The 12482-nt window shown below is 38.4% G+C and overlaps 1 protein-coding gene across 1 annotated transcript in view; it reads right to left on the bottom strand.

Moving 5' to 3' along the window:
• FMR1NB (FMR1 neighbor) overlaps positions 1-12482 on the bottom strand; it is a 38965-nt gene that overhangs the window by 22284 nt on the left and 4199 nt on the right. The window lies entirely within an intron of this gene.

The raw sequence follows: 12482 nt of genomic DNA, 5'->3' as shown, positions 1-12482 counted from the left end.
TATACTTCTACCAGTAGTAGAGGCAAGTGCCAGTTTTCTGACACCTCTCCATTCTTTGTTATTATTTGACAATTTGATGGCCAAAATAAAACAAAATATCTTTTGTTATAATTTGCAGCTTTCATAATCAGTGAGCTTACATCTTTCATATTATGTCGCATAATAGAAAACTCTTAATCTGCCACATATTTCAAGTATTTTTTTCAATGTAATTGGTTAACCTTACATTTTTTATGGTGTTTGGTGAAGCTCAGAAGCTTAAAATTTTATATGTAATTAAATCTATCAATCTCTTCCTTTATTATTCTTACCTCTAGAAAGGCATTCTATACTCTAATACATCCTTCTAACATTTTCGTGGTTGTACTTTTTACATTTAAATATTTAATACACCTGGAGTATATTTTGGAGTGCATTATGGAGTAGGGATACATTTTTTCCAGCAGTCCTAAGGCCCTTATTAAATCCATCCTTTTCTATTATACTTAGGAAAACATCAACATACTCTAAATCCTTACATAGTCATAGATATGCTTCTTGACTTTCTATTCTGTTCCACCAATCTATCTATTCATGTGCCGATACTAATGTTACTATCTTTTTTTTTTCTGAGATGGAGTCTCTCTCTATTGCCCAGGCTGGAGTGCAATGGCATGATCTCAGCTCACTGCAACCTCTGCCTCCCTGATTCAAGCGATTCTTGTACCTCGGCCTCCCGAGTAGCTAAGATTATAGGCAAGCGCCATCACGCCCAGCTGTTTTTTGTATTTTCAGTAGGGACGGGGGTTTCACCATGTTTCCTAGGGTGGTCTCGAACTCCTGACCTCAGGTGATCCACCTGCCTCAGTCTCTGTGAGCCACCACAACCGGCCTATCTTATCTCATTATATGTGTTAATAACTGATCTGGTAGTCCTTTATTGTCTCTGCTATCAAAGTTTTATTCTCAGCTCTGAGAATTTTTTAGATGAAACTTAAAATCATTTGGTTGAACCAAAAAAATTCTAATAAGATTTTTATGGTAATTAAGTTCACTTACTTATCACTCATCCAAAAATCATTTATTGTGTGTCCTATGTGCTAGGAATTTTTTCACCTAAGTAGTTTTGTTTCTCCATTCACGTAAGTATCTTTTTATGTCCCTGAATAAGGTTTATCATTGTATTCAGATGGGTCCTGCATGTTTCTTATTACATTTATTCCCACATATCATATATATTTTATTGTTCTGTGAATATAATCCATTTCACCACATTTTGTAATGGATTGGTTGTATGTAAGACAGCTATTGATTTTTTTTTTTTTTTTTTTNTTTTTGAGACAAAGTCTCGCTCTTGTCCCCCAGGCTGGAGTACAGTGGAGCCATCTCGGCTCACTGCAACCTCTGCCTCTCGGATTAAAGCAATTCTCCTGCCTCAGCCTCCAGAGTAGCTGGGATTACAGGTGCCTGCCACCACGCCTGGCCAATTTTTGTATTTTTAGTAGAGACAGGGTTTCACCATGTTGACCAGGCTGGTCTCAAACTCCTGACCTCAGGTGCTCTGCCCACCTCGGCCTCTCAAAGTGTTGGGATTACAGGTGTGAGCCACTGTGCCTAGCTCTACTGATTTTTATACATGTATTTTCTTACTACCTTAGTTAACTCTCATTAGTTCTCATTGTTCTTCAGTTTCATTCCAGATAGACAATCATATTATCACTAAATATAGATGATTTTATCTCCTTTACAATATTAACAGCTGAATTATTTTTCTTTTCTCATTGCATTGCCTAGAAATGTTTAAACTATGTTGATTAACAACAATGGGCATTCTTGAGTGTTTCCTGACTTTAATGGGAATGTGGTAGTATTTCATAATTAAGTATAATGTTGGCTGATGGTGTAAGATAGATACCCTTTATTGAATTAAGGATGTATTCCTCTAGTTGTAGTTCACTACAAATTTTCTGTTGCTGTTTTGTTTCATTTTCAATCAGGGATAGAAGTGGGATTCTATAAAATCCTTTTAATATTTACTACCATGATGATATTTCCCCCGCCTATGAATTATTGAATATTTTTATTTAAACTTATATTTATTTCATTTATATAAAAATTATATATTTATTTTATTTATACGTTTATAATGTATATAAAATTATATTATATTTATTTAAATTATTGAATATTATTAATATTTACTGCCATGATGATATTTCCCCCGCCTATGAATTAGCATGGAATCATAAATATATTTGCCAATATTAAAATATTCTTGCATTCCTGAGCAAAATCTGTAAGTGCTAATGTTTTATAGAGGATTCGCGATTCAACATTCCTAAATGAAGTGTGTCTGCAGTTTTCTTTTGTGTGCTACATCTGTAAATTTTGGCATGAGAGTTATACCTGCTTCATAAAATAACCTAGGAAGCTTTCTGTCATTTTTCTCTAGACTAAAACAGATGAAACAATATGGGAATTATTTAATCCATTAAAGGTTTGGGAAAACTCATCTATAAAAAGTCTGAGTCTTTATTTTTTGGAGAGGGGTAGTTCTTTATCTTTTACTTCCTCATGGTCACAGTTAATTTTGTTATTTTTATTTTGCTAGGAAATCATTATTTGCAAAGCAATTATTAGCATGGAATCATAAGACTATTCACTTGTAATATTTACATCTCCTTTATATCAATGATAATATCTTCTTTCATATTTTAATGAGAACAACTTCCATACACATACATTTGAATGTGTACTCTCACATTGAACTCTATTATAAATGTTAAATCAAGCTAAATTATATTATGCAAATTCTCTGTATCTTTATTTTTTTTCCTGCCAAGGACTAAAAGATAAACATTAAAGTATCTCACCATGATTGTGGTTTTGACGATTTCTACTTAAATTTCTAAAACTATTTGTTTCATATATTCCAACACTGCATAAATATTCAATCATGACCATTTTATCTTCACTGTATATTACATCTTGACAATATTAAAAATAATCCATTTTTTCCTGCTTGTTTTCTACTAATGCTTACTCATTAATAATGCCTACTATAGTCTGCGTTTTGAGCATATATCAGTGAAACAGTCAGACAAGATTCCTGCCCTCATGGAGCTTAGAAGGCCGTGGAGAAGACAGACAAAAAAGAAGTCAACTAACAAATTAAATAAATTGCAATGAGTGCTATGAAGAAAGTGGATACTGATACAGAATAAGGGAGGGGGGCTACTTTAAATGGGAGCTGGTCTCTGTGAGGAGATGATATTTAAGCAGAAAAAAAAAAAAAGGAACTATAAGTAGCTGGCTGCACAAAGAGCCTGGGAGAATTATTCCAGCATGAGGACAATAAATTAGATTAACGTTGTCAGGCACACTTTGCCAGATCAGAGAGCCTGTCCTACGTAACATGAGAAGGGAGCTACAGATGGAAGAGAACTTGACAAAACCTTTGTTTTATGTTGCTGTTTGTTTGCTCAGTGCTCCCTTCCTCAATTTGCCATCCTTGTTGCCATTTGATTCAGCACATCACCTGAAGTGCTGGCTGACAGTAGCACACTGAGGCCTGAGTCTCCATTCTAAGTTATATTCAACAAGTTATGTGCTCTCTGGAGTTCCTCCAGAATATTGATCCCCCAGCTCAGAGTCCCCAACTCAGAGTACCCCAGCCTCCAGCCCCTGCCACACAGGCTTGCCCTTGGCTCGACATGAAATGCAAGTTGCTGTGATTTCTCTCTGTCATGTTTTTCTCTTTCATAGAACCCTCCAAGTTTCTGGCATATAGATGCCAGATGGAGCCTTTCTAGGTTCTCCAGGTTTTCACCTTTTATAGATCTTTTGGTCATTGCAATGGGCATTTGAAATGAAAGAGTCAATTAAACATCTTAACTCAGATAAGCAAGATCAGTGGCAGCCTCAACCACAAATCTTGAACATATTTTAATCTGCCCTTCACCTCTGGTTTCTTCCATACTCTAAAAGACAATCATTTTTAAATTAATTTGGGCAGTATTTCTCAAAGTATAGTCTATCGCTAGTAGTACAGAAGAATTTTAGGTGGAGCATAGATGAATATCTATGGATATGTTCATCTTTGCTATGAGTTTATTTGAAAGTGTAGAAGGAAAAAAACATGAGTGACATATCAAACCTACCATGACGCCAAACACGGCCGACATCACTTGCCATGTGGCAAACCTTTATAAACTTTTATCCCTGTTCTTTCCTCCCTGGGACCATTGTCTCCTTTTCCTCTTTAACACTCTTCAAAGTCTCCCATCAACCAGCACACAAGCATTTTTCTTAGGTCCTCCTCTCTACCCAAGCAGCCTCCAGCCTCTTTCCCCTCCTCCATTACTTTTCATATGTAGAATAATTTCATCTTTTTGGCCTCTAATTTGCATCTTTATACTCATTAGCATGTTCAGCAAATAAAAGATTAGGAGTCAGCCTTTTAAATTGGTAGCAGAAAATAGTAAAGAACCTATTCTGTTTCCTTGTAACAAAGAATTTTTATTTTTTAATTTCCCTGTTACAAATAAAAGATTAAAAATCTAACTACATTTCAAAGGAAAAGAAACACCAGACTCAGTGCAGACAGAGGGCTTCATCCATATGCGACTTGTTCAGTCAAACAGGGCCCCACACTTGGGAAGCTCCATGCTTGGTTTAATGTTTTGCTATCATCATCTTGAAATCCACAAATTTTGAATGAGAGACCTTGTATTTTCATTTTACAAATTATGTTGCTACCTGCTGCTCTGGTGGGAGGTCTTACAGATGAGGAACTGAATGACTGACAGGGTGAGGAGACAGAAAGAATAGTGGCTAACTGTATCAGTTTCTAAAGGATTTTCCTGGGGCTTCAAGTTGAAGGTCTACCTATGCTACTGTCTTTCTGTGTGTTGGCCTCAAACAGACCTGAATTTGCATCTTGGCTCTGCCACATACTAGTTGGTAAACTTGAGCATGTCAGTAAACTTCTCATTGCCTCAGTTTACTTATCTGCAAAATGATGATATTTATTTTGAAGTGTTATAAGGATTAAAGGAAGTCACATGTGAAGTGCTTAGTATAATGAAAAACAATAGTTTGTTATATGTCTTTCATTATTTTTATTGCTTACAATTTTAAATTTAATATCATTACTTTGTTTTCAGGATATCTATTTTTACTAATAACTTTCTTAATAGCAAATATGGTCAGCTTTCCATTTATGACTATGGTACACTTCCCTTTTTAAATAAACATATTAATGTAAAACAGTAAGTTAGCTTAAAAGAAAATAAGAATGGCTGGTGGCACTACGATAACCAAGCATTTTGACTGAACAGGAGAAATGCCCTCCTAGTGAAATTTTCTTCATTTTTTCGACAAGATAACTGAAGCCTAAAGAGGTAAAATGACTCATCAAAGATCACACAGCAAGTTAGTGTGAAAAATCAGGGCAACCTAGATCTAATGCCTAGCTTAGGGCTCCTAGCTTGAAATGAGTGAGCAGAAGAAGTGCTTACCTAGTGAAATTTCGTCATTTTTTTCAACAAGATAGCTGAAGCCTAAAGAGGTAAAATGACTCATCAAAGGTCACACAGCAAGTTAGTGTGAAGAATGAGGGCAACCTAGATGTCCTGATTCCTAGCTTAGGGCTCCTCCAACTACACCACATGCACACAGGATTAAAGCAAAAGCAAGCCTCGTGCTCAATTAGGTACATGGCAGGCAGCCAGGTGTTCTACCTCATTCACTCACCAAGGATACCAGATAAATGAAGTATTCTAATATAATGATACAGAAACCAGCTACTGGGATTTGTCCATGGAGCTAAGGCAATTTGAAAATATTACCTACTAGTCCATCTTTATTTCTCATGTTTTAAATTTCCCTGAAAAGGATGAGCCATTAGGACTGCCTGAATATACAGAGAATTGGTGGAATCAAATTTCCAGTCCCCAATTTGCTTCTCTCCTCATCCTGTAGCCACTGATCTGTATGTCTTCTGCATAAATATAACCTGAAATGCATTATGGCTTGGGAATGGAAATGACAATACAAACTGGAGGTATATCCCAGAATTATTTCAGGTCACTCAACTTCAATTCCTCTCAGTAGCATTAAATCTAAGAGAACTCAGTAGGGTCCATTTAGAAATGAGAAAGGGAATTTTAATTTCAGGACCACATGTTTTGCTTTTGCCATAATTTTACAGGGCCATGGACAATTATTTTCCCTTCTGATGTATATTAGTTTTCTAGGGCTGTTGTAACAACATACCATAAACTGGGTGGCTTAAAACAGAAATTTATTATCTCACAGCTCTGGAGGTTAGATGTCTAAAATCAAGGTGTTAGTAGGCTGAATCCTTCTGAGGATTGTGAGGAAAGGCCTCTCCTTGGCTTGCAGATTGAAATGGTCTTTCCTCTATGGATATCTGTCTCTGTGTCCAAGTTTCCCCTTTTCATAAGGACACCATTCATATTGGATTAAAATACACTCCAGATGACCTCATTTTAACTTGATTATCTCTATGAAGACCTTATCTCCAAATAAGATCACAAATAAGGTATTGGGGTTAAAATTGCAACTGTTTTTGTTGAGGGGACACAATTCAACCCATAACTCAGTACATTTTGTTACATTAATTATGTGAAATAATTTTAAATGCAAATTATATTTAATTCATACAGTCACATATTACCTCCTGAGAATCTGGGAAATCTAACAATATAAAGAATGAATCATGGATTATTTTAGGAAAAAACATGTTAAACCTATAATGGAAAAAGTCCTCCTGGAAATAAAGAAATCACACTGAATAGACAGTATTCTTTTTTTGTGGGAGTTCTACTCAAAATAGAAATAGAAAATGAAGAACTCACAGACTAAGAAAAAATGTACAATTTATAGTTTTGTTTTTCAGCTTACTTTTTTAGAGGCTACAAAGACTTTCAGTGTTGTACTATTACAAATTCAGTAATTCCAAAATACTTTGGTGTTTTCGATAAATAGTAGCAATAAACATGAATAATTTGTAGTAATATTATGATTTATAAATGATCATTAAAAAGATCTTAAAATGTTTTCAAAGAACAAAAATCATATTTCCTAACTTATTTCAAATAATTGATAAAAATCAGCATGTACTTTATTGAACTTCAAATTTCATCCCTCACAAAACGTATAAACCCATGTAGTTGTGACATAGTGTATAGAAGTCTCTATTGTTTTGAGTTGTGATGCCATTGCCCAATCTTTACCTCCCTCTTTGACTGTGGGTGGACCTTGGTTGAGAAGATGGAAAACCTCTAGGGAGAGCAGAGAGAAAGAAGCTATTGGGATTACAGGTGGGAATGGTGGAAGTCTTTGGGCTTGGGTCTGGAGCTGGAAGGCAGGAGACTGTGGGAAATCTAAGGCCTTTGTGCAGATGAGAACATAAAATACCTTGTGATGGGGTTGGGAGAAAAGGCAGGCCATTGTAGGTTATACCGAGAAAGCTGTTTTGAGAAAACCATCTGAGACTTAGGGAGGTATGGGAAGGAAAGAAGGTTGTGGGGAAAGGAAAGGCAGTTCAGGTTGGGAGAATATGAAGGTGGAGGGAAAGACTTTGAGTGAAGCAAGTGAGGCAGCAAGACCATTAAGCAGAAGGAAGAAACGACGGCTTTTGGGAAAGAAGTAGAAAGTGCCTTTCATTGGTGAAGGAAGGAAAACCTGAATCGGGAGAACTTTTGGAGAGCTGAAAGCAGGCTTCTGAGAGGGAATGAGTGAAGGCCTGGAGGAGTGTAAATAAAGACCTAAGGGGAGGAATTTGGGGGAGGGAGGGAAGGCCTTAATGAAGGTAGGTTAGAGAGGGAAGGGGTGACAGAAGATAAAAGAAGGGAGGTAAGGCAATGAAGACTTTGAGATGAGAAAAGGGCTCTGAGAGACAAGGAATGAAAAACTTTTGAGAGAAGGCCTGTGAAGCAAGAAAAGGAAAGTCATTGCAGGGAGAGGTGAGAAATGAAAGGACCTTGACTGAAGGACAAGGAAAACTTCTGGAATGGTGATGAAGGAGGGAAGGCATTTGTGATGGCAAGTGAAGGAAGGAAGCTTTTTGGGAAGGGAGGTGAGGAAGTTAGGGTTTTGTGAGGGGACTTGAGGGAAGGTGGCCTTTGAGCAGGGAGGTGAAGGAGGAAAGTCAATTGTGAGGGTAAAGAAAGTAGGAAAGGCAACTATTAAAGAAGGTGAGTTCTTTGTGAGGGGAGGTGAAAAAGGTTAGAGCTTTGTGAGGGGAGAGCATGGAAAGAAGATTTTGGTAGAGGAGAAGAAGGAGGGTATACTTTTGTGAGGAGAGATAAGGGAGGTCAGAACTATATAAGCAAAGGTGAGGCAGGGAATGCATTGGTGAGAGAAGAAAGGACTACGATGAGGAGATAGAGGAGGTTATTACTTCATGAGGGAGGTGAGAAGAGAAAGGCTCTTGTGAGAGGAGATAAGGGAGGAAAGTCTTTGTGAAGGAAGACGTTGGGGGCAAGGAATTTTAGTGAAGAGCTGAAGAATTAAAGGCCTTCCTAAACGAGGTGAGAAAAGGAAGCATTTTGCCAGAAGTGTGGTAGGAGGCCTTTAGAGAGAGATAAAGGAAGGCATTTGTGAGTGAACATGAAAGAGGGTGGGAACTCTGTGATGGGAAGTGAGTAAAGAAAGGCCTTCATTAAGGGAAAGTGAGCAAGGAAAAACTTTTGCGAAGGGAGGTGATTGAGGAAATTTGAGTAGTGAAGTAAGGGAGGTTAGCAAGTGAGGTTAGGGGTGGAAGAGCTTTAAGAGGGAGATGATGGAGGCTAGTACTTTCAGTGGTGTAAGGAAGAAGGTTAGTCCCATGCAATGAAGTTACTGAAAAGAAGGCCTTGGGAGAGATGAGGGAGGAAAGCCATCCATGAGAGAAAGTCGTTTCTGAAAGGAGGGAAAGGAAATCTAGTACTTTGTGAAGGGAGATTAAAGAGGGAAGACCTTTCAAAGGATACCTGTAACAAGTAAAGAGATTGAAACACTAATCAAAACCTCCCTTACAATAGAGAAATTACAGTTAACAATAATTTGTTTTATATTTCAAAACAGGTAGAAGAGAAGAATTAGAAAGTTCCCAACACAAAAATAAATTTTTAAGGTAATGGATATTCCAATTACCTGGATTTGATCACTACACATTGTATATAAATATTAAAATATCACATGTACCCCAAAAATATATACAGCTATGACATATCGATATAAAAATACAAAAATAGGGGGATCTGCTGGCAAGATGGCTAAACAGGAAAACCTCCGGCCTGCAGCTCCCAGCAAGACCAAAGCAGAAGGCGAGTGATTTCTGCATTTCCAACTGAGGTACCCCCTTTATCTCATTGGGACTGGTTAGGCAGTGGTGCAGACTAGAGGGCGTGCAGAAGCAGGGTAGGGCGCCTTCTTACCCAGGAAGTACAAGGAGCAGGGTGCCTCCCTTTCCCAGCCAAGGGAAACTGTGAGGGACTGTGCTTTCCAGCCCAGATACTACACTTTCCCCACGGTATTTGCAATCCGCAGACTAGGAGATTCCCACGTGTGCCTACACCACCAGGGCCCAGGGTTTCAAGCACAAAACTGGCGGTTGTTTGGGCAGACACCAAGCTAGCTGCAGTTTTTTTCTTACCCCGTGGCACCTGGACCGCCAGCAAGACAGAAAGGGGGCTGAAGCCAGGGAGACAAGTGGTCTTGATCAGCATGTCCCACTCCCACAGAGCCCAGCATGCTAAGAATCACTGGCTTGAAATTCTCTGCTACCAGCACAGCAGTCTGAAGTTGACCTGAGATGACTGAGCTTGGTGTGGGGAGGGGCATCTGACATTCCTGAGGCTTGAGTAGGTGGGCTTCCCCTGACTGTGCTAAGGACTGGGTCGAATTCAGCACAGTGCAGCAAAGCAGTTGTGGCCAGACCACCTCTCTAGATTCCTCTTCACTGGTCAGGGCATCTCTGAAGGAAAGGCAGCAGGTCCAGTCAGTGGCTTATAAATAAAACTCCTATCTCACTGGGACAGAGCACCTAGCGGAAGGGGTGGCTGTAGTACTGCTTCAGCGGACTTGGACGTTCCTGCCTGCTGGCTCTGAAGAGAGCAGTGGATCCTGACAAGAAGGGTTCTACAAGCACAGCACTCGAGCTCTGCTAAGGGACAGGCTGACTCCTCAAGTCGGTCCCTGACCCCCGTGCCTCCTGACTGAGAGAGACCTCTCAATATGGGTTGACAGATACCTCATACAGGAGAGCTCTGGCTGGCATCAGGCCGGTGCCCCTCTGAAAGGAAGCTTCCAGAGGAAGGAGCAAGAAGCAATCTTTGCTGTTCTGCAGCCTCTGCTGGTGATACCCAGGAAAATAGCGTCTGGAGTGGACCTCCAGCAAACTGCAGTAGACCTGCAGAAGAGGATGCTGACTATTAGAAGAAAAACTAATGAAAGTGAGAAGGAGAATGGAACCAAGTTAAAAAACACACTTCAGGATATTATCCAGGAGAAGGTCCCCAACCTAACAAGACAGGCCAACATTCAAATTCAGGAAATACAGGGAACACCACTAAGATACTCCTCAAGAAGAGCAACCCCAAGATACATAATTATCAGATTCTCCAAGGTTGAAATGAAGAAAAAAATGATAAGGGCCACAAGAGAGAAAGGTCAGGTTACCTACAAAGGGAAGTCCATCAGACTAACGGCACATCTCTGCAGAAACCCTACAAGCCAGAAGATACTGGAGGCCAATATTCAACATTCTTAAATAAAAGAATTTTCAACCCAGAGTTTTATATCGACCCAAACTAAGCTTCATAAATGAAGGTAAAATAAAATCCTTTACAGACAAGCAATGTTGAGGAATTTTGTAACCACCAGTCCTGCCTTACAAGATTTCCTGAAGGAAGCACTAAATATGTTAAGAAAATACTGGTACCAGCAACTGCGAAAACACACCAAAATATAAAGACCAATGACATTATGAAGAAACTGTATCAATTAATGTGCAAAATAAACAGCTAGCTTCATGATGACATGATCAAATTCACATAAAATAATATTAACCTTAAATGTAAATGGGCTAAATGCCCCAATTAAAAGACACAGACTGGCAAATTGGATTAAGAGTCAAGGCTCATCAGTGTGCTGTATTCAGGAGACCCATCTCAGGTGCAAAGACACATATAGGCTCAAAATAAAAGGATAAGGAATATTTACCAAGCAAATGCAAAGCAAAAAGGGGGTTGCAATACTAGTCTATGATAAAACAGACTTTAAACCAACAAAGGTCAAAAAAGACAAAGAAGGGCATTACGTAAGGGTAAATGGAATCAATGCAAAAAGAAGAGCTAACTATCCTAAATATATATTCAGCCAATATAGGAACACCCATATTTATAAAACAAATTCTTAGAGACCTACAAAGAGTCCTAGACTTCCACACAATAATAGTGGGAAACTTTAACACCCCACTGTCAATATTATACAGATAAACAAGACAGAAAACTAACAAGGATATTCAGGACTTGAACTCAGCTCTGGACAAAGCAGACCTAATAGATATCTACAGGACTCTCCACCTCAAATCAACAGAATATACATTCATCTCAGCACCACATACCACTTATTCTAAACTCAACCACATAATTGGAAGTAAAACATTCCTCAGCAAATGCAAAAGAACAGAAATCATAACAAACAGCCTCTCAGACTACACTATAATCAAATTACAACTCAGGATTAAGAAACTCACTCAAAACCATGCAACTACATGGAAATCGAACAACTTGCTCCTGAATGACTACTGGGTAAATAACGAAATTAAGGCAGAAATAATGAATTTCTTTGTAACCAATGAGAACAAAGAGATAATGTACCAGAATCTCTGGAACACAGCTAAATCAGTGTTTAGAGGAAAATTTATAGCACTAAATGCCCACATCAGAAAGCAGGAAAGATCTAAAATCAACACTCCAACATCACAATTAAAAGAACTAGAGAAGCAAGAGCAAACAAATTTGAAAGCCAGCAGAAGATGAGAAATAACAGAGGTCAGAGCAGAACTGAAAGAGAAACACAAAAAACCCTTCAAAAAAAATCAATGAATCCAGGAGCTGGTTTTTTGAAAAGATTAACAAAATAGATAGACTGCTTGCCAGACTAATGAAGAAGAGAGAGAAGAATCAAATAGATAAAATAAAAAATAATAAAGAGGGTATCACCACTGATCCCACAGAAATGCAAACTACAATCAAAGAATACTATAAACATCTCTATGTGTATAAACTAGAAAATCTGTAAAAAATAGATAAATTCCGGGACACATACACCCTCCCAAGACTAACCCAGGAAGAAGTCGAATTCCTGAATAGACAAATAACGAGCTCTGAAATTGAGGCAGTCATTAATAGCCTACCAACAAAAAAAAGCCCAGGACCAGACAGATTCACAGCCGAATTCTACCAGAGGTACAAAGAGGAGCTGGTACC

The sequence above is a fragment of the Cebus imitator genome, unplaced genomic scaffold (assembly GCF_001604975.1).
Source record: "Cebus imitator isolate Cc_AM_T3 unplaced genomic scaffold, Cebus_imitator-1.0 Scaffold505, whole genome shotgun sequence".
In the NCBI taxonomy this organism is placed as follows: domain Eukaryota; kingdom Metazoa; phylum Chordata; class Mammalia; order Primates; family Cebidae; genus Cebus; species Cebus imitator.
The sequence above is the reverse complement of the archived record's forward strand: the minus strand, read 5'-3'. Positions and strand labels throughout refer to the sequence as shown.